This window comes from Tympanuchus pallidicinctus, unplaced genomic scaffold, assembly GCF_026119805.1.
Source record: "Tympanuchus pallidicinctus isolate F22 unplaced genomic scaffold, pur_lepc_1.0 scaffold15, whole genome shotgun sequence".
Taxonomy (NCBI): domain Eukaryota; kingdom Metazoa; phylum Chordata; class Aves; order Galliformes; family Phasianidae; genus Tympanuchus; species Tympanuchus pallidicinctus.
The window spans coordinates 10,374,000-10,397,047 of record NW_026294669.1 but is presented as its reverse complement, the minus strand read 5'-3'; the positions used below and the strand labels follow the sequence as shown (position 1 = coordinate 10,397,047).

The 23,048-nt window shown below is 43.2% G+C and overlaps 1 protein-coding gene across 5 annotated transcripts in view; it reads right to left on the bottom strand.

Moving 5' to 3' along the window:
• SEMA5B (semaphorin 5B) overlaps positions 1-23,048 on the bottom strand; it is a 251,698-nt gene that overhangs the window by 160,915 nt on the left and 67,735 nt on the right. For all 5 annotated transcript variants that reach the window (XM_052676287.1, XM_052676292.1, XM_052676288.1 and 2 more), the window contains exon 3: positions 14,394-14,454. The gene's annotated coding sequence lies outside the window, so the exon portion shown is untranslated. The remainder of the gene's footprint in view (positions 1-14,393; positions 14,455-23,048) is intronic.

The window sequence follows — 23,048 nt, the reverse complement described above, 5'->3', positions numbered from 1 at the left end:
TTGTGGCTGCAGGACTGGTCAAGAACTCAGGACAGTGAGAAAGACATTTGTCACCAATGGAGGACTTCCCTATTCCAGTGACTTACCAGAATGCCACTAGGTGCAGCAACCTGCCTGGGTAGATGTCACAGAAATGCTTATCAAACCCAAACATTATGCCTGCATCTATCAGCACCTTCTGCTCTCAAATTATGCCTCTGAAGCCCTGGTGGGACTTGTGGCAGCAGCTCACCTGCCCTCCACTGAGACCAGTCCTTCTCTGAGACAAACCAAAAACATTAGAACACCTGGAGTAAAACCAGAAGGAAAAACAGAACAGGAGGAAAATTAAACACTGCAAAGTGGTCCAAACTGCAAAGCTGAGAAATGCAGATCCAAAACCTGGAGCAATTCTAATCAGGGTTTTGGTTCTGGCTCATCTGTAATTAAAATGAAGTACAAATCTGCCTGAGACAGTCAACAATCTCAGCTGTTTTTGAGATCTGGCTTTCATTAATTTCATTAACATCTTAAATGCATTCTTATTGCTTGTTCTTATGCTGAAGAGCAAGCGAAATAACAACGCACCATGAACCAGTTTATCTTTGTCTTCACAGAGGAGCAGATGTGGTACCAGTCTCAGGGGCACGCAGGCCCTTTGCATGGAAAACATCAGCAAAAAGCATGGAAATTTTCAGCCTAGGAAATAAATTGAAACCAACACGTTCATCCATGTCTCAAGCACTTTGGGGAGCAGCACCTGCTTTACCAGTATTCGTTGGTGTGACAATCTCAAGCTGTAATATGCCATTCTTGTTTCAGAGAAATAGTCCGAAAGGCAGAAATCCTACTGAGCCCTCCATACCTGAGCTAGGACAGCTCCTGCCAAGAAAGGCATTGGCAAACTGCGCTGACCAAAGGCAAATCCAACAGGGCTGGGAGGGAAAGGAAGCCACTTACAATGTATGTGGTCTGCCAGAGCATGGAGACTCTGGACAAGCTTTCACTTGATGAAAATTCTTGCGCTAAAATTCATCTCTCATCCAGAGGGAGATAAGTTACCAGCGGAGTGAGCTAGAGGGTGCTGCAATATGCTGGGGCCATGGGCTCGAACTTTGCAGTCCTGCTGTTCAAAATCTCCTGGAAGGAGTTAACTGCTGATGCTGCAAGGATGCTGATTTGCTCTAGTTGGCATAAGCAGGTATTTTGGTACAAGGGAGATGTTGCTTCCTGAGACCTGTCATCCTCCAGTGTTCACATCCACTGGCATGATCCATAACAAAAGAGATGAAAGAACAAAATAGACTTGCTCTGAATACGACTTGTGTCACAAATTAAAATTCTTTTTAATTAAGCCAACTTGCATACATTATAATCTGCCCATAGAACTTAGTATCACCTAAAAATTCCCATCAAATGCAAATTTTCCTGTGATTTATTTGTGCCATTGTGAGATGAGGAAAAAGCACACAAAGCAGTGGGAGCTGCAGGCTGAAGTAAACAGTGTGTCAGAATATGCGAAACAAGGGAAGGACACAAAAAACAAGAGAGAGATGGAGGGGACAAACTCTCTGGCTGGAAACTTGAGTGTTTAGAGCCAAAGAAGAGTGGAAAGCTTGCAGAGGAATTTCTACGTGTAACCTACTGACTCTACCCTATTTCCACTTCCAACATCACTTCCATTTAGTGAGCAGATGAAAAAATTGTTTTGGGGGGGTTGGAGGGAGGATTAGATTTGTGGTTTGAAAGGTCATTGCCTAAAATGAGCCCTGCAGCCAGCAGAAGGGAGCCCTGCAGTTGGTCAGCTCGGTGTATCCCACACATTGAGGAGCCTGGCAGTGAGGTAATCCCCCAGGAATGTGTGCGCGGTTGGATGGCTGTGAAAAGAGAGCGGTCAGCTACCAAAGCTCAGTGCTGAATATTCACGTCACACACACACAATCATTTTTCTTGTTAAGTGCAGAGAAGAATGGGAACATTATAAATGCGGTATCTTTTCTGGCTTCAAGTTTAGCTGCTTTAGAAAGATCTGCTCCCTCCTTCTCCCCCTTCCACCAGCTGTGCTCCACCTCCATCCCTGAACCAAATCTGCAAGCGTGGAGCTTTAATGCCATGAAAAAAACAGGAGGAAATGAAACCTAATGGAACTTAAGGCGAAGAGTGAGAAGCTTACAAGAGAATGATGCAGCAAATTGGGATAAGTGTTTAAAAGTCACTTGTCTGTACAAAAATGGCACCTTATTGAAAGTACAACCCCCTGCTTGGGCCATATACCACATCCATGTCACATTACCCAAAGCAACTGTTTACCTCTCTACATGCTGAAGAATCATTACAGCAACAGCAGATTAAATTTGCTTTATCAGTGCCCTGGCTTCTGAAAGTATCTCTACCTGCCCCAGGCACTTTGCAATGTGTTGTAGTGAAAAAGGACTGAGGATCAAGCGTCCCTGCCCAGAACTCACACACCTCAATGAAAAGTCTCCCACTCATTTTATTAAGCTCTAAGTAAGAGGAAAAAAAAAAAAAGTATCATAATACTTCAGCTTTCTGATTAATTACCAATGAGACTAGACAGACAGTTCCCTTTTTATTTTTCTTTTCCCTTTTTGTCTGCTTCAAACCCCCCAGCACTGGCATTTTTCTTCTTCATTCCATATGAGCCTGTTCATCCCATACTTTGCCCCAGGACCTCATTCCTGTGCAGTTTTCCTGCCTAGAAGCAAGGCAGCAACTGCATAGAAACTAATGACATCTACAAGAGAGGAGAGAACCAGACTGACTGTGCCTCCCCTTTGAAAATAATACTTTTTCCATTTTCGCAAACTGTACATACTTGTACTCACAAGACTGCACTGAGTTTCTAGGTCAGTAGACTCCTGATCATGATTAGCTTGAATGACACATTTAAGCACAAATCTCTCTTCTCATATGAGAAACAACCAGTTCAAACATAATTTTGACCCACTCTAGACCATTAAACTCCTTGTTCAACAAAAACAGAGAAAGAGGAGTGGGACAAAAGTTGCCAATGCACTTCAAAGCTTCTACTGCATTTTTGGGTAAGCAAAAATCTAAAAAGCCTTCATGTACACTCTCAGAGAGATGAAAAAAATCACTGGGAACAAACTGTCTGGATCTAAGAAGCAGAAGACTCAAACGGGTTCTTTGTATCAGAGACCAGAACACAAATTTACTATAAATTTGTTACAAACATTATCCTTCAGCTTCTAAACATGTTTTTAATAGCTGTAAATAACTCCAGTGCAGAGAACAAGACACAGCACTAGGAACAGTTGTGGATAATGCCACATTTCTCCCTCAAAAGATATTGAACTCTCACAGATATTAACTGACCAAATCTGAGATGCGTTAAATCAAAGCCCAGCAATTCAACAGAGGGAGAAGTGAAATACAGCACAGTTAAAGGACTTCCTAGGGTTCTTCCACAAATCTGTGACTGTAAGGCACAAGTCTCTTATCCGTTCAGGAATTTCACTTCCATACAAAATCATACCTGAAGTTTTATCTCGAAGCACTTCATAACAGGATGCGAGTGGCCCACTTCATACAAGGAGGACCACTCTTTCTGATCATGTTAATGAAGGTTTTTGACTCCCACGGTCAAAAGGTGCTTGCAGGGTTTCTATCATTATCCACATGATGACAGCTAAGTCTGCTCATGGTTGGACTCTGAGCAAGGCTGCCCCCACTGGAATTCCTGCAGATGGTCCACCTCCCACACAAAACATCCAGGAAGCTGATTTTAGAAAAGTCCACATGACATTACTTTTATTCTTTCCAAACCAATGCAGTTGCACATGTTTGGAAGGAGACAATCAGGGGCTGTGGTTAAAAAAAAATTACACTACTAAAAAGTTATTTTCCTTTCAAATATCTTACCAAGTTCATTAATACCTTCTGCTGTTGGTGAAATGATCCCCCATTAACATTTCAATTTATTATTGCTGCTCCATTAATGAGACCACAAAAAATGGAAATGAAGCCTATAAATACGCTAAGAGTTAAAATTGGGAATCGTAACAGCATGCACACTTTATGAGTAATATCTCCATACTGCTAGCATTCAAAACAGCAAGGAAGGATGGCTGTGCAGCACAAACATTCAGCTTAGCAAACAAAGCCCCAGAAAGCCCAAAAGAACACCATAATTCCTGACACTCTCCATGAAGATCTCAGCTTAGTCAAGTATGTCTCAACTCCTGCTGCAGCAGACAAACGAACTGCACGCAGTTCTCTGCTGAAATGTGACTGGGGAAGGACTTCCTCAGTGAAGGTCACTGGGACTGTTAAACTCCAACGCAAATGCTTTGGGAGGAAGGATTTCCATCTGCATCCTTTCTTAATAAAGCTTCACTCCCCACTCACGTCTAATTGCCACCACCTCACACAGTGCTGAGGGAACTGATCCCCCTGGCAGCACCTCATGTTCTCCAGGCAAACAGACAGGCTACAGACAGAATGCGGCCATCATGGGAGCCCCATTAAGATTCCCTTAAGAAACACATTTGATGCCAGGTAGACTTATATCCATCAGGCTCCCCCAGTTCCTCTGGTGATCTGTTCTCCATCCAGCTGTGAGTATTCTCCATGGTCAAGAAAAATCCCTTATGCAAATGGCATTACCACAACTCACGTTTTCAGTTATTAATATTTCACTTCTTGTCTTCCAAACTTTTTCAGAGAAGAAAGCTCGTTCCCCTGGGAACAAAAACACCGAATACAGTGCATTGCTGAGCCACGAAAGGAACAGTCCCTTCAGCACAAGGATGTCAAATCACATAGCAACATTTTTGTTTCTACATTTTACTTCTCTCTAGTGATTGAAAATGATCGACCCTACCCTGTTCTCGGAGCAAAGCTGACGGCACTAGGCTTATGCTAAAGGAAACGTGGAGTCACACAAACATGAGCAGTATCATCTTGCAAGGAACAAACTTATAATTATTACATTGATTTTATAATTTATTTTCTAGGAAGCTCAGATTTCATGGCAGGAATTGGCTTTGCGCTGGGTCCCACGACATTGCACTCCACACTGCTTTTAAGCACTAGCACAGAAATGATCTAAATTAGCCAGTTTGCCATGGCAGTAATAGCAGGCTTGGGAAAAAAAATAAAAACCAACCCAGACACCTTCTGATGAAATAAAATGAAAACATAAAAAGCAAACTATTTAACAAGAGCACAGACCGCTTCAATAAGTCTAGTTATTTGATAAGCAGGCTGCCACCATCAGTCTTTCATCATCCGTGGAAATGCATGATGGAGCTTCCCTGTTTACTTATGATTTCAAACCTTTTCCTTCTAATCAATGTTGGCATTTCTGCTCCAGCGCCTATAACGACACCAATGCTAGTAGCTCGCCTCGATCCCACCTTTCAGAGCCAGCCTAAGCACTGACAGCCCAGCACGGCTCGGTGGCACATACATATGGCACACAGATTGGGTGGTTCGAGGCTGTTAAATGTACTTCCTCTTCTGAGTTTGCCTAAAGGGAAGGAAAACGGCCCCTGCTGAGAGCGTACGTACGTAAAGCTGTAACAAATGTTTAATTTTAGCTGATCTGAAAGAGAATTAGTCTGTGCATTCTGCACTGCCAGTTCCTACTGCAGCTGTTCAAATGAGGCGGCTTTGGAGGGTTGTTAATTCCTGTATAAACGGTCAGAACTCCTCACCATTACTGAAACACAGGCTCCCGAGTGTGTTCCAGTCTTTCCTTTCCCACACCTCTTTCAATTCTTCCATTATAAGCAGATAAAGTCATTATTTGGCTGAAAAGGACCTCAGTCCAACACATACTTTATCTAGCTTTATGATTCAGTAACACATTTTTTTCTTCTGTGTAAACAATGCTTGTTTTGATAAAAAAAGAAAGAATGAGAGAAAGAAAAGAATTAAAAATGTACATCAAGTTCTGGGGAAACTGCTGAAATGGCTACTGTGTGTGTGCACATTGCTTGTGCTAAACCAGTTAGCAGCCACAGGAGGGAAAGCTTCCAATCTGATTTTTAAACTAGGCAGGTGAACATCATTTCACTCTCCATCAGAGCAGTTTTGAATGAATTATTACTCTGCTACAGTTTGAGAGGGCAGTGCTGCTAGATGTTATGAACCTAAATCAGTTTATGCAGAATGTGAAGCATCACATCAAATCGCATGTACCTTACACACTGCACAGCCTTTCGGTCCCATGCAGAGGCTTTGGTACCGAGTTTATGGGTGCTATTGGAACAGCCACTCAAAAACTCTATGGAGATCTGATTCCTCTTGAACTAGAGCAAAGAAAGTTATTCCATCAGAATCAGCTCTTCAGCACCAAACTTCAGCTCATTTATGCTGGCTAAGGCTGTAATTCTACTATCTACAGATTGGAAGATGCTAAGAAAGGACTATTTTTATATGCTTTAACATATATAGAACATGTGATTGAAACGTAGGCAGAGATTCATCTCACCCTACTTTATTCACCTGCATGCTGGGCTAGGCAAGGCAGCAACACACTCAGCGTCTCAGTGGGATGGAATCAGCACTGCCAAGGGTCAGCTGCATTGCCCACACGAACCCCATCTGGTGAGTCGCCCTCCAAAAACACTTATTTCCTCCCCTGACTATACATCAAAACACATTGGGATAGATTACCCAGAACAGCTGTAATAAAGTGATCTTATAGTTAGGCAAAATTCTGATTCTTGTCCTTTCTTTTCTCCTCATACTGTTTTTGTGCCATTATGAACCCACCAACTTTTGCAAGGTTATTAAATCTCAAAGGCATTTGGTGGTAATGCTAGCTCTAAAGTCATGCTCAATTGGACTGAAAGACGCTGAAGATGCTGTATAAAGAAGTCCCAACTTCTACAGAAAACATGCCTATATAGACTATCCTTTACATACGGGCTTTCATTTTTTTTGTCCAGGCTATGCCTGAATGAAGCCAGGGCTGACCTGGCCCTGGCTAACCCAGGTTTGGTCTGACACAAAACAACAGAGAAATACAGACAGCTGCACAAACCCCATTGTGGGATGAACTACACTGGCTGTGGAGCAAAGGTAGATATTATTCAGTCTTCACTGCACCACTTCCAGTGAATTTTGCTGGAGATTTCAGGAGTTAATAAATTGCCTGCTTCTGTTTCAGACTTCAGCAGTGTGAAGGCTGTATACAGAGAGGCATATGGAAACAGTATCTGATCTAAAGCTAGAAACAAAAGAGCTTATTTTCCCTGATCTGGTGAAGAATCCAGTAAGCCTCTTGGGCACATAGTTGAAACCACAATAAGGACAGTAAAACCCTTCCTGGAATTGCAGGATCAGGAAGAAAACAAGAAAAAAAGAGGAAAAGGAGTTGTTAAATTGAGTGTGCTTGAGGAGAGCTTTAATCAAAGGCAATGCATGGATGCTTGGCAGACACTCCAGCCTCTCCAGCAGAGAATTGCTCGGATATATAGGGCAGGGAACTGTTACTGGGGCTGCTCCTGTTCTCATCTCAGCTGGGGCTGCATTTCAGCCTGGGATGCCCCTCTTCCCAATCTGCAAAATGGTTAGAAGTCCAAACCAAACTTAGTAGATGAGAACTGGGTCTGTACACAGCATTTCCAGACTCACAACTTCCCAGGGAGACCAACAGGGGCTTCCCTGCCAAAAGGATGGATGGCAGAGGTCAAAGGTATGGGACAAAGCCATACAAGGATGAGATGACTATGTGCCCTTCACCTATCTCTGGAGCAGTGCAAAGTAATTCCAAAGTTTCTTGCTGCAAAGCAGAGCTCAGATACATTGCTTCTTTACAAACACAGACATTTCATCAGAGAACATCGAGAGAAGTTGAGCCTTTGTTTTGCCCTTAGTAACAAAAAAGGCATCTCACAAAACAAACAAAAATCCCTCCTTATTTCATTAACCACAAATGCACTACTTCCACTAGGACCATGCTCCCATTTTGATCCAGTTTGACAAATGTCCTCAGATCCCACCCTGCCTTTCCCCTCCCCTACCTGGAGGGCATGCGGCTGCCTCCAGAAAAGTTCAAAAAGAGAAAAAGAAAGGAATAAAAGTTAGCTTGTGTGGCCCAGAAATAACAACAACAAAAAAAAAAACTGTATGCCTTGCCCCTGGTGGCTCTGGGACTTGGAGCCAAACCAAGGCCAAGAGAACAGAATATCGCTCTTTGTGAGCCATAAATAAATAACTAAAGGAGGACTCCCTCTTACTCTTCGGAATACAATTTCTAAGGAGGAAGAAATTCCCTGTGGAGTTTATTATGTGCAAACGGGAAGCGTGCCTCCTAGGGAACCGCAGTGGGGGTAGTTTTCCCCTTGGTGATTTCTTCCTTACCTCTCCATCACTTCTTTATTCACTCTGAAATCTGCCTCCCCTCCGCTCTGCAATAAGCAAAGCCACACAATGGAACATGCAGGTAACTCTGGCTTCAGCCTCTCACAGCTACACAGCATCTCTCCTTTCCTATATAAACGATCAGTGTGTGGCCTGGGTTTCATTTGCAACTGTAAATGAAACAGGCCTACAACTGTGTTCATAATCCTCCTTAATTGAATTTCTCTGACAAAACCCAGACAAAATTATTGCCCTCAAGTTAACAGTTTGTGCGAAGTAGCCAAGGGTTCCTGGGAAGCTTTAAAACAAATGCAGGACAAAACTGGAGACCACAAAGCAGTTATTTGGTGTTGGTACCACTTGTTTCAATGTTTATGTGAAAGAGCAAGGTCATTTTAATGACCTTCCTGGCCTAGGAATCCAACAAAAGTCAAAAAGGCAAGAATTTAAAAAGTGGAGAAAGAATTTGGGTGCAAACCAACTGACACTGCTCACACAATAGCTACTGGAAGGAGGTGTCAGGTGCTGGGGCTCTGGAAAGTGGAGCTTGGCTAGGAATGGATTCCCACCAATCCAGTAGGGTCTGAAGCAACCCTTTGTCTTGCATTGATGCCCACATCGCAGTGTTCTCTCTTTTAAAGTCATCCACTTCATCGCTTCCTTCAATTTGATCATAAGTTACATGGTAAATATACAGAACACTAATAATGATGTCAGCCTGCTGGTAAAATGCCTACACTTAGTTTTAGAGTGTGAGAAGTACCACTAAATGGAAGCGGGGATGCGAAAAGGGCACTGCCCTGAAGGGCACTCCCACTGCTTGCAGAGTACAAGAATTAAAGCTGATCATATTACTGAAAATCAGTGTTTATTATTCTTTCAGATGATGCAAATGTTTTTTAGAAGGATTGGGCAAAGCTTGTGTGAATGGAGATGCCTGTTTGTAAGAGCTGATTTTGTGTCATATACCATGTACTTGGACATACACCCTTTTTCACCCCAAAGTATCATATTTGAGTCATCACTAAAGTAGCCAAGCTTACTTTACAAGGACCAAAGCAGAATCTTCATGCCTCAATTCACACGTCTGATGGAAGCAGGGAAAAACATGTCATCCCCAGGCAGTGCCTGCCTGGGTTACACCCCACATGCTCTCAAAAGTTAATATCCTCCACAATTTAAGCAGGAGGCAAGACTATGAAGGAACAGAGAAGGCTGAAGTAATGGAAAGAGAAATCCCATCATTTCTCAGCATGCGCCCATGTCTTGTGTCCCCAGTGCTCCCAAGGCAAAGTCAATGGAAATGTAGAGGTAGAGGAGGCTGGAGGGGCTTCGCACAAAATTCTCTCCAATTTAATTACTAAGGATGGAGGTAAATGTTCTTAGAGGTAATCAAATAAGCAATACCATCCAAGAAAAGGCAGGCAGAGACCAGACCTCATTTCCACAGACCTCCATGCGGCTGCAGGACAGCTTGCCTCATCTCCACTTTTGCTCTCAGTGCAAAGCCACCACAACAAGGAGCGCTTTGGGAATCCCCAGGAGAGGTTTCCAATGGCACTGGGGAAACACCCAGGCCCTACTGCCTTCCTCAGCAACTCTGCTGCACACATTCTAGCTACTGCATTAACATCTGTTTTTGAGACATTTCTCACTAGTCCTTGGGCCCTGTGCCACTTTAAGCAACTTTTTAAGATCACCTCTTCATAGCTTGCAAGATCTGGTTTTGCTCAGGCCACAAGCAAACTGCTCTGAGCAGCACCAGGGGCAAAGTGAGAGCAAAATCAGCAAATGTATACACACATGCACACAGCCCCAAGAATGCACAGAAAAAGGCACAAGGGGATAAATTCATCACAGTACTTTCCACCAGTGGCAAAGGAAAGAAAAGGCAACATTTCTGAGGGTGAGGAAACATTAAAAAAAAAAAAAAAAAGCAATATATTTTTATGCACTTGTAAAATCCATTGGCAATGACTTTTCTGGTTAATTGGTTTCATCTTATTAAACTAAAACCTATTTGTAAAATCCAGATATATTCAAGCAAAAGCTCAGTTCCTACACCAAAAACCAATACAGCTTTTCAAGGAGGAAAATTAAGCAATGCAAACCAGTTTCCATTAGTCTGATGCACAGCACTTGCTGTGCATAAGAGAAATGAAATGGCGTGCTTGACTTTTCTAAAAATGCACTTCGGAAAAATCACAGCACTCATTTCCCTTGAAACTGCAGCCCTCTTCCTCCCCAGCTCTATGAAAACTGTTGAAAGTTTTGGCCCAATTACATTGATTTATAAATCAGCCTTCTGCTATCACTCCCTGCACTTGTCACGTTCAATTTCTTCCCCCTTATTAGACCACTCTCCTCCTTGTTAAATAGTCCCTCTGTCTAACTTGCCAAAGAACTGCCAATGGGCCCCTCATTTTACAGAAGAACAGACCCTGCTTTTCCAACAGGAATGGGTCTCTAATGTACCATGGACACAGCACAGTGAAGCATGGTAATTTGCCTGTGTTAATGACGCTACTTCACAATGATCAGGAAAACAAAAATCTTTAATAGCTAAACGGCAACCCATCCTTCTGCAGCCTGTTGAATTCAGTGCAAATGAAACTCAATGTCCTCTAAGAGATGAGCTGAAAGTGCCTGCTATCTTTTTTTTTCCCCCCCTCCCATCCAAATTCCTAGCCAGTGTGGAGTCACTACAACAGTGGTTTGGTGCCAGGAGCAGGATCAAAAGCCAAGGATTTTGAGATGTGTTAGCAGTTTAAAAGCAAAGGATATTAGAAGGGGAAAAAAAGAAAAAAAAAGAAAAAGGCCACATACATAAATATTTTGAATATACTATACTACTACATATGTGCATTATTCTCACCACTCAGTTATTCTGCTTTGCAGGAGAGATTTGTGTGAAGTATCACTCCTTATAAAGGTGAAAAGGGCAAGTCACCGTGGGAAGGACAGAGGGGCAGTCTGCCTGTGCCATCACTTAATTCAGCAAAGCACTGAGCTCTTGAGTGCCAAATCAATCCTGAAAAAAGCTTTCATCCTCAGTCCTCATCAGAAGCTTTTCACTTCTTACAGTTGGGTTCCCCAGGCTGCCTAGGTAGGCAGAACACTTGATTGCTTTGGCCAGCCAAAGCCTGGTTGCTCCAAGAAGTCAGTCTCCAAACACAGCACACTAGGCTACACAAAGGAAAAAACTCTGTTCTCGTATGTGGCCAAACTCAGCGGGCAGAACTGCACTGACTTTGATGGCATGGTTCAGTATGCACCAGAAGGAACCAGGTATCATAAGCAATCATATGGAGCATGTTTGGTAATCTTTCAGCACTATACATAGGTTTATGAAAAAGGATGGACCAATATAGTTCACAATATACTCATAATAGCCAATGCCAGGCTCCTGTGGCAGTTTCTAAGGGCTTCTAAGACAGCTTCCAGTTGGCCAGTTGCAGTTCTGCAGATTTCGCAGCTGTGTGATTGGCACCCTTCACACTTTTCTTGTCTAAAGCTTCTCCTTTTGGTACAGCTGCTCAGAACAGGAGTGGCATTTGAGTTCAGCAGACTGCATCAAGATAGAGTTGCCATTTTGTTGCCACATTTATCCATGAACTCTTCATAATGTCCCACATTACAAAAAACCTGAGACAAGACTCTTACTGCAATTAAGTGATTGCTTCTGCCTCAGAGTGTTTGGTGGTCTTTTTAAAGATGATTCACCCTAGAGTTCATCAGTTGATTGCCTTATTGTCTTAGGAAATTAAATGCTTACCACAGGAAAAGTTTAGCAAGCTGTTTGGAAAACAAGCACCCAAAGACTCCCTGAGTACCTGTTAATTCAATCTAGAGTAGCACTCAAGGAAAGTACTAAAATAGTCAAGATAATGCCACACACTGCATATTAAAATTTCCCCCAGTTCTTGTATCCTGAAGCTGTTCTTTACTGGTATGCCTGCTTCAATTACAAATTGAAGATGCACGTTCTAATGGCCAACTCAACATTTCTTTTGCAGTAAACATGGCTATAGCACTGGTAGTGCAGCTTTGGAAAGGACATGAGCAAAACAGCATTTGATTTCCCTTAGGGGCCAAATGACTTATAGTAATTTTAAGCATTTTCTGGATGAGTAATTTTGACACCTTTCATCTTCTTGTTGTGAACCTAGTCAAGCCAAGACTACAACACCATGAAGCTATTTATTATCAATGCCAAGCCAATATTTACTGTCAGAGGCCTGAGATGTGCCCAGGCAATCTCTCTGAACTCCAGGGAGCCAAGGACAAACTCCCAGCTGTGACCCAGCACAGGTGCTTCTCTGGCAGGGCATTGCTCAAAGCTTCTCTACAATCTGAAAAAGGCATTCTGCCTTCCAGAGGCTGAGAGCAAAGTAAGCCTTCTATCTTGGGACAACATTCAAGACAGCAGCAGAACAGGAAGAGATGAGAACTACACTTCTTAAATGTGCCAGTATGTGAATCATAGAATCATAGAATCACCAAGGTTGGAAAAGACCTAAAAGATCATCCAGTCCAACCGTTCACCTGAAATCAAGAGAGCTCCCAGTCCTGGTAATCCTGCCAGCACCACCCTTCTGGCAGCGTAGCAGAAATACTGGAAGCAAAAGTGAAGGATAGTCACAGAGTAGGTACATCGACCACAGCCAGCTTCCACTGTGCCAGGCAGATCCCCATGCATCAAAGCCCTAAACCATGCAGGGATTACATCAAAAGTGGCTTGCTGCCATGGCTACATCCTCTTCTGCCATTGTCTAAAGACATCACAATTCCAGAAAGGAAAGACCAGAAAGGCTGGAGGATCAGCCCTAACACAGAGTTTCATCTCCTGGTATCTCTCTTAAACCAAACTCTTAGTATCAACACTATTAACTCATGCACAGAATTGCAAACAGCACTCAGCCCAGTGTGGTTGGTTCAAGGTCCTTGTCTTACCAACTTAGGTCACATGAACAATTTCCCCTCCAGGTTTTGCAAATGAGTTCACAGTTGCCATCATTACATTCATTAATTCTAAAATAGTGGTATTTCTTTCCCTTGCTACTTGCCAGGCAGATACAACACCAAGGCATGCAGCTATGAAGTCCAAACCACAGTTTCTATCACTTTGTTTTGTTATTCACTCTCTTTTTAGCAGGAATTTTCCTTGGGCTTTCTCTTTTACTCTACTTGAGGGAAAATGGCCTCCACTATTGATTAAACAATGGCTGGTGATTGAGTTATATGATAACACCTGCCGAAAGCCATTGACTACAATTGAAATAAAAGGAAAAATTAGCACTCTCTTTATTACAAATGGTTTGGATGTTGAGTAGCTGACTGAATTAAATGGAGATTGAGCAGATCTGAGAAAACTGATTAGGAAAAACAATGCAGGATTCAGGGAAGTGCTACCAAAGTGAACAGCTCATAAATTCACCTAAAGAATAGATAGAAACAGTTGAAGAAGAAAACAAAATTGCATCTTTTTCAGTCATCCAGGAATTCAAACCCAGAATTGCACAAAAGCTTCCTTCTGTGGTAAGACCTGCCAGATACCCAACTCTGACACCAACTGACCAAAGGCCAACAAGCACATGATTAGGGCAGCAGCCCCTCTTTTTTAATCATTCAGCTTCTTGTAGGCTTTTTTAATTAGTGCTATCACAAAAAAAATAAGGTTCTTAGTCTTTGTTCTGTGCCTGGGAACCAACTCCATGCCAACTTTTAGTAATGTATCATTGCATTTTATTCACTGCTCATCTAACCTAATGAGGTCTTTTTATTTTTGACTACTTGTGGCATTTCCAGCAATACTGACAGATGTCTTGGGTTTTCTTTCTGCAGATTAAACAACCGTTATAGCAGCTCTTAAACAAGACATTCACCTGATAAAGCAAAGCGCTTAAAATGACACTCCCTATTTTAGAACCATGTCATCTTCTATTCACTTCCTTGCTGTTTTATCACAAGGTAGAGTCTAGCAAAGCCTAACAAAGATCTGGAAAGAGCATGAACATGGCAGTTAAAGAAGGGTTGCAAACATTATATTATATACTTACAGCCTCTGCATTACTGAAATGTCATATCTGAAGTCAAGCACCAGGGAAAATCCTTAGTAACCTGTAGAAACATCAGGAAAAAAGTCATCAGTGATTTTTTCTAAGTACATCTTCCATCTGATGGAGAAGACATTTAAGATTAAAATTAGATATTATTTTGGAAACATAGCAAAACAAACATATTACTTAAAATTAGTCATAAAGTGTAAAAATTGTTCTTAATGCTCATCCGAAGTCTGCTTCAAAACTTGCTTCATCTGCAATTCTTTGTTTCGCGTTTCCTTTCTGCAAAGATCTGAGCCCACAGATTTGCCAGCAGCAAATATTTGTAGCAACAGTAAATATTTTAACATGCTCATTCTGACTTACAAATTGTGAAACCTTGCCTGCACGCTCCTGACCATTTCATCCTCCTGGGAGAGACAAGGAATTGCTCTCATCCCAGCTTCCAAGCAAGAGATTTGAACAAGTGAGAAAGGCAAACACACACCCTCTTCCTCACAGCAACATTCTGCCATCTCCCTACCTCTTCACTCACCTCTGCCTGAGTTTATTGCATACTCCATTCTGCCAGCAGAACTACACCCCAACAAATTCAGTTAAGGAGTGGTAAAGCCCTATTTAAACCACACAAATCAACCCAGGTGCTGCAGCCAGCTGAAGCCCACACCATTTGTCCTGGGTCCTACAGCAAGCCCCAGGGGGCAGACAGTTAGCATACCAGCTGTGAGCAATAGCCCTGCCCTTTAACACCATAGCGACACACAAAATGAACACACCTGCTCCAGACACATTGCAAAGGCTATTTTCTTCATTTTCACCCACCTGTCCTGCATAAAACCCTCAATTCTACCCTAGTAAGTTCTCTTTTCACTCTTGCAGCACCCAAAGCTTACCCTGTGGCAGAGTTCTTGATGCTAAGCTCCATGCAACCCTCAGACGTGGCTATCTCTTGTCCCTAGAACTTCTAGGCGAGAGATCAAGGAGCTGAATGTGTAGGCAGGGAAAAGACAGAGACAGCAAAAACCAAAGGATGTTTCTGCACAATGGTTTGTGAGCACAAATCCTACTCAGCCAGTAAGAAATGATTCACTGCGAACAGACTCTGACCCCACTACCTATTATGCTCGACAGCCGATCTCGCTGAAATCATTTATCTTGTTATTTACATGGCTTCCATCAGAGTGATGTCTGAGCATTCCTGAACCAGATGAGTTTATCTGTATCGTGCTCCTGAGGAGTGCATGCTGTTAGCTCTACTGCACAGACAAGGAACAAGACAAAAGGGTTGAAAAGACAAAAGGGTTTTCCTGGGGAAACTGATGTGATCTGCCAGAACCCTGCACCACACCAGGGGCTCCTGGGGTTAAGGTGCCATGCTCAGGGACAGGCCATGGGCAGGCCCATCACCACTCCACTAAAGCTCATCTGAGCAATGGGTGCTAAACTAGTGTGAGCCTTGCAGAAAGGAAAAAGGAAGAAGAAAAATAAAAGAGAAAGTCACAATAATTGTAGCATCATCTGAAAAAATGCAAACTGCAGTAACTGAGGAACCTGTCATCCAGTTCACTGGGAGGGCCGCAGCAATTGTTTTCTACATGAAGCCTCATTTATCAGCTTTTCCTAATCGAGAAAATGCTCACATTGCACCTTCCTGCAGTGTTTTAGGACTGCGACACAGGTATGCACCCTCACATTTATTTCCCTCTCCTACCAGTTTTCCCCTGTACAAGCAATCCCAGGAGATGACTGAGGGTGACAAAGTTCCCACAGCTTCTGCCAGGGCTGAACCCCAAAGGTGGGAAACCATTGGGATGCCTTAGGGTACCAGATCATCTCACAAAAGGTCTCAGCCTTTATTACAGATTTTCCCTTGTTCTTTAAAATGACAGCAGTGGAAGTGCTTTGGATGTAGCCCAGGTGGCAACTCAGAACCCCTAATACCAGGTTGCAGGAAAATACAATGCATGTATGAGCCCAGCCCTCTGGGATCTGTGGTCTTTTCTAAAAACCAAACCACCAGACAGCAGCAACTCTTGAGTTCGGTCACCCACAGGATTTCTGGTCTGCAGACCACAAAACTCTACACACTCACACTCCCTTCTGGCCAGAGAACAGAGAGTTCCCTAAACTCACCCTTTGATCTGCAAGAAACTGAGCATTCTCCTCAAATTACTTGTCAAGTTACCTCTCAAGTTACAGCATGAAGCCATTCCTATTTCTCCATTACAGCTGTAGATAGACATATGGGATCATCTTCATCTTCCCACACTCTAGAAGTTCTTCCTGCATTAGTTTTAATGGGGTGCTCACAGCTCCTGCTCAGGTTAAAAGAATCAGACCTGCCAACTGCATTCAGTCTAAAGCAGAGAAATCTCAGTTCTAGAAGTCCCTCTGCAGTACTGATATTGAGAAGAAGTATGATAAAAAAAAAAGGAGAACAAGATAAGTTCCTGCAGAAGAAGAGGATGAAGTGCTCATTGTTCTTCCCTACAAGCCTTCAAGCATCAGACTGATGCTGTACCAGAGCCACCCCAGAAGCTGCATCTCTTCTCTCCAGTAACGGTTCAAATCCAAGGCAGGGAGTTTTTATGGCCTTTTTGCAAATTAAAAGAAACTACTACGCAGCGGATGGATGAAACACCTCGCCCAAGGTCCCTCGGGATGTGCACATCTGCAAATTGATCCCACACTGCCCCAAACCCAGCCTGCTGCCCTTCCCTCCAGCCCAGCCTAATTCTCTGAATTTCATGATGATTCAAAATTCTATTTAAAACCCCTACAGCTATGGGTGTGTGCAACGAATTAAGGCTGAGCCAAGAAAATTTGAATTTAGCAGCTCATGTTGGGATTTTCCTTATGTTCTTAGTAATAGTGAAAAATTGAGCTGTGAGGGTTTAACTTCAAATGGAAAAGAAAAAAAAAAAAGCTGGTGGGTCTTTTGTGTAGCGATGTAAACCACCCTGAAGGTACAGCAGCAGTGCCTGTCTTCTCCTTCCCAAGGAGCCAGTCTCCTAAATGCTGCAGTGGCAGCCACCAGCCTGGCACAGCTCTCCCAAGCTTGCTGCTTGCTTACAAGCAAGGGCTGCTATGGTGCAGGAAGAAATGGGTCCAGAAGAGCAGCTGCTGGTATCTCCTGCTGCCTCCCATCATAAGAGGAGCAGCAGGGAACAACTGCCTGTAGAGATGGAGGGCAGCCAGGAGAGCCAACAGAGCTCAGGGACCGCAGCCCTGGTTTACTGATCAAACTGTGCTAAGCTCTTTAGGTAAGCTTTATTATTGCAGATGGTATTGCTTGCCCTAGATCTAGTGACCAAAATGGGGTTACTCTCTGTAATCCTGCAGAGGCTGATTACGAATCAGGGAATACTTCACCTCTGGACGCATGGCACCAACAGATAATAATGTAAGTGGTGCAGCATTTTACTATTAATAGGTATTTGCTTGGCTCAGGATAAATAAAAATAGGGTCAGAAATTTTGGCCCCAAGTTAGAAAAGCCAGCTTTGGGACAGGCAGATCATGCTGCCCTCTACAGCGTTGTGCACATGGTCCATGTGTCACAGCAGCACGTAGGCTGGAGCTGCAAAGGTGGCAATGGGCACCTGCCTACTGGGGGAGCTGCAGGAGGAGCAGTTCTCTTGCAGAACTGCACGCACAACATTTGTTCCCAAAGCCCCAGCACTCCATCACTGAGCATTCAGCATCCACCTCACAGAACTGCAGGGCAGGAAAGAAGAAGAAAAGGGCAGGAATGAGCAAACACTGCCCCATCCCACCCTGCTGCACTGGGCCAGTGGGGAGCAGGATGCTGCAGTCTGCACAGAAGGACGTAAAGCAGTGGGGATGCAAGAGAACAGCACTCATCCCCTGGTGCTGCCCCGCACCTTGCAGGCACCTGACACCTCCCAGCCCCACCAAAGTCACCAGACCTTGCGGGGAACAGCAGCAGCAGGATTGCCGTGAAACCAGTTTTCATAGAATCATAGAATGGCTTGGGTTGAAAAGGACCACAATGATCACTTAGTTTCCAGCCCCCCACTATGGGCAGGGTGGACAACCACTTAGACCAGGCTGCCCAGAGCCACATCCAGCCTGGTACTCAATGCATCCAGGGACGGGGCATCCATAACCTCTTTGGGTATCCTGTTGCAGTGGTTCCAGTGGTTTTGAAGGTGTCAGCTCTTGAACATGGACAGGAAATAAAATCTGCTTCCATCCGAGGCTTTCCACATTTCTCAGGCATCCAAGGGATGTCCTTTATAAAACATGAGATAAGTACAGGCTTGTTTTTCAGACCGCATATCTGTGCGGTTCCTTAGATACCAGCGAAAGCCTAAAGGCAGGTCTTGGCATCCCATCCCTTCTCATCCACTCCTTCAGAAAGTTAGCACTGACTTTGACACTGACATGATGAGAAATGGGGAGGATCAGTGCCGTTCCGGGGAAGGCGCCAAGCTCTCCGTTAGCACCCCCACCCTGCTCAGAGCAAAACAAAGCAAAAAAAAACAACAAAAAACCAGCCCTCCTGTTTGCTACTGATTAGGCAGCCGAATTAAAACTGATGAAGTGATTGGATGGGATCCAAAGCTGTTTATCTGCACATAAATCACACACATGCTTTACCCAGCCTGCATGGATTTACTGAGCTAGGGGAAAGACCTCTTATTCAGAATGCTGATTATTACAGCAATTAAAATATCAGTGAAGCAAAAATTTTGGGGAGGAAGCTGCTAGGGGCTCCGGGAGAAACAACTCCATCAAATATGAATTCAAACAAGCTTCTGATTAAAAATAAAATAGAATTGAAGAAGTCAGTTTGTTTCTTCTTGCTAAGTGTATAGCGATGGAAAAATCAAATCCTAAAGGGAAAGAGATGCACATTAGCTAGCTGGACACACTGAAGATTACAAAGGAAGGCTGATACATATTTTATGATCACAAGGGAATAAAAAAAATTTAAGAGGGATGTACTGTCAAACCAGACACAGTGTTAATAGCCAAAGTATATGGCATTAAGAGTTGCTCTTCCCACAGCTATTAATGTAAACTGAAAATTGTGAGCAGGCTGCAGCAAAAGAAAATAAATCACACTTTTTTTTTTTCTTCAGTACGAAAAATATGTGTTAAACAAATCCCACCCTCAGTGCTCACTCTCTGCATCCCAGCCCCCGACAACAGGACAAGGACTGTCATCCCAGCAAGCCACAACTGCCAGAGAAGTGAGTCAAGAGACAATGTCATACTATTAATCGTGGCTCATTTATGTACACATTTTTCCTACTTATCAGAGTGATTGGCCTGGAGATTATCTCCCCCTTTCCCTTTGAGTCCTGAGAAACTATTTAACATGGGAAGTGGCTAAGGGGGGCTAAGGGGAGAGCGCCGTGTAGCCAAGTTACACATCCCAGCTGGAATTCGGGATGATGTCTTGCAGCTCCAGTTCCTCCAGCCAAGTTTCTTACAGGAAGCATGAGCACGCCAAGGGTGCATTGAAACACCCCAGAGCCAATAAAGAGCACTTGACTCCATTAACACTCTTACACTATGGGTCCCATCACGAAACCCGCCGTCACCTTGCAGCGTGTTTGCTCGTGAGGTAGGCAGCGCCTTGCACAAGAAGACAGTTCAGCAGCCAAGAAGATCCTACTGCGTGCACAGAGCGTGCAGGTGGGATGTGCCAGTGCAGTGCCATTTTAGAAGAGGAAAATACTGCTCATACATAAAGGCTTAGATGGAAGCAGCGGTCCTCGGGTCACCAGCAAGGTAAAGGACAATCTGCTTTGGACGGGCTTGGGCAGGCAGCAGAGCATCCTCATAGGTGTGTTTTCATGCGCACACAACAATCTGTTCCAGCTGTGCTGCAGGACAGGAATTTGTCACCAAGCACCCAAACAAAGCGGATGGCTCCAAGACTGCTTTTGTCTTCACTATTGTACAACTGGTCTTTTTTCTCCAGTTAACCACCACAAGGCTTCCCTCAGCACACCTCGTGCTCTAGTGCCCCTGTGGCCTCACTGTACCAAGAAAACAGCTTTGTGTTTAATAAATCCTCTTACATTATTAGGAAAAAGTTTCTAAAGTTCTTAGTTTAAAATTTTGTAATCCGTGCATTACAGCTCTGATGGTGACTTTAATGAGTTATTAGTAGCAAGAATGGTTTCACACAACACAGAAATACCTATGCTTCTATGCTGGAGCAAGAGATAACTTCTGAGAAAAGACAAATTATTTGGCAAATTTGTCAACTACTCTGGAACCTTCAAGATGAAAGGCTTTATATGAATGTTGTATTTTTTTTATGTATGTATATAAAACGCTTTTACTGGACTGTTGATAAAAGCCTAAGCTACAAAGGAACTCTTTCCCCCAGCTGAGAAAAGGCAAGCTGCTAGACAAATCAGCTCAATCTCTGCCTTTCAAACAATATAAAGCAGTATAACTTTCAGGAGCAACACCTCATCTGATTTTTTTCCAGACTGCCTATCAGGAATCAAGCAGTAAGTAAACATTTGAAAAGTGTTCCTCGGAGAGCAAAGGTTTAGATTTGAGTCACAGGATCCACTGAAAAGAAAAATTGCTTCTGTGCATTGGGACAGTGCCTTCCCTTCTGAAAACTTTATAAAAAGAATAAATGGAGATAATCTTTTTACAAGGTATAGCCCATATGGAAATTCATTATTGCTTCCCCTTAAAAAAAAATCAAGATAGCTCAAAAGTGAGAATGGGCTCCTATTTAAAAGAAAAAAAAAGATTTTCTTATGACCGCATCCAGAAAAATTATGGTTAAAAAGCCTTATCGTAATCTAAAACAAAGCTCTTGTTGATGAGAACATGAGATAAACAAAAGAGAGAAAGGGCCAGAAAATTCCTAAATCATTAAGTGTGCTTAATGCAGAAATGAGCATACAAACCCAGATTGTTGATCAAATGCTTCAAGGATCCATTCTTCCCTAAAACAAAATACTTGCCAGAGCAACCCCAGCACTGCAGCCAGCACTGCAGCCAGCACCTGTGCTCATTAGCCCAGCTCAGACCATGCTCTGGTGGCACAGCTGAAAGGAATCTTTGCTCCTTCTTCACAACAGCAAAGCCACACCTCCAGAGAAGGTGAGAAATTGGGAAGGATTTACAGCAGGTTAGCAGCACAGCTGGGTAAAAGGAGAACCCCAACCTATGGGCTCTTCCCCCTTAGGAGTTACTGCCCATTTTTTGCCATTTTCCTAATAAATCTTAGTTTAATCTGAAAGGGATCTTTAAAGGCCATTTGGTCCAGCTGCCCTGCAGTGAACAGGGACACCTACAGCTTGATCAGGCGCTCATAACCCCATCCAGCCTAACCTTGGATGTTCCCAGGAACTGGCACCTACCACCTCTCAGGGCAGCCTGTTCCAGTGCCTCACCTCCCTTATTGCAAGAAACTATTTTCTTACATCCATTCAGTCTATATCTCCCCTCCTCCAGTTTGAAACCATTTCCCCTTAGTTTGAAACAGTTTTCCTAGGTTCGCACTTTACTTTCAACGAGTGTGCACCTACATACAAATTTTCCCTCATTAGATTTATACTAAAGGTGAAAATTTGATCCTAACAGGCTTCCACTAAACCTGCAGCTACTTAGGAATTCTTTTCTTTCATAGCTGACGTTCACCCTACCTTTGGTTTGACTACACTGTGTAAGTGTGGCGGGCACTTGAGGACAGGGCATAATCTCTCATACCACGTGCATGCTGCAACACTGAGACAAAGCAACCTAAGTTGTGGAGCCAGACAGAGTGCCCTGGGTGGTCACACACGCTTCTCTTTAACACTGATTAATTGGGGTGATTGGATGAGTCAAAGACTCACAGGGAGCTTTAGTTCATCACTTCTTCTGTATTTGGCTATTGTAAGAGAAATCTGAAGGGGAAGAATCTTTTTAGCATATAGTCATCACTCTCATTAGCATTGAAAATATGAATATTAATGTGAAAAGAGTTTAAGGGGAGACAAGAGGTAAGTGCAGATATCTTCAAAGAAAATGCCCACTGCTCCTCCAAAAAGGACACACTTCTGCAGCCTCCTCCACGCCTCTTCTTTGTCAGAGGACATGGGCTGGGAGCTGCCTGCAGGACCAATGCTGCCATTTCCCTGTAACGACCCATACACCTTTGCGAGGTTGCCCAAAGGGAAATAATCGAATCATTATAATAGGACCAGATTGATTGTTCTGGAAAGTTCTTTGTTGGGTCTATAGTTCTACAGAACTATAGAGGAAAATTTTATTCATCTATTAAAATAAAATAATAAATTCATTGTAATGATGAAAAAAGAAAACAGAAACATTTTCCATAAAGAAAACAAAAAATCCTTTGCTTTGTTCCAAACAGAAGCTCTAAATTCTGCTAAGTGGGCACATTTCCTAGATTCAGACAGCACAAATTGGGCACAAACAGTAAATGGAACGTTCTTGTGTTGCTGCAATGGAAAAGCAATATTGCAAAACTAACCCCTTGCAATGCTATTACTTACTGTGGGATATATTCTGGGACCAGACTAATTGAGTTCCGTTCACCATTCCCTTGCCCATACTGCAATCACACGTACCTGTACGGATTGGTTGCCACGTGTACGTATTGGTGTAAAATGAATTCTGGCTAAATGCACCAACAGCATTA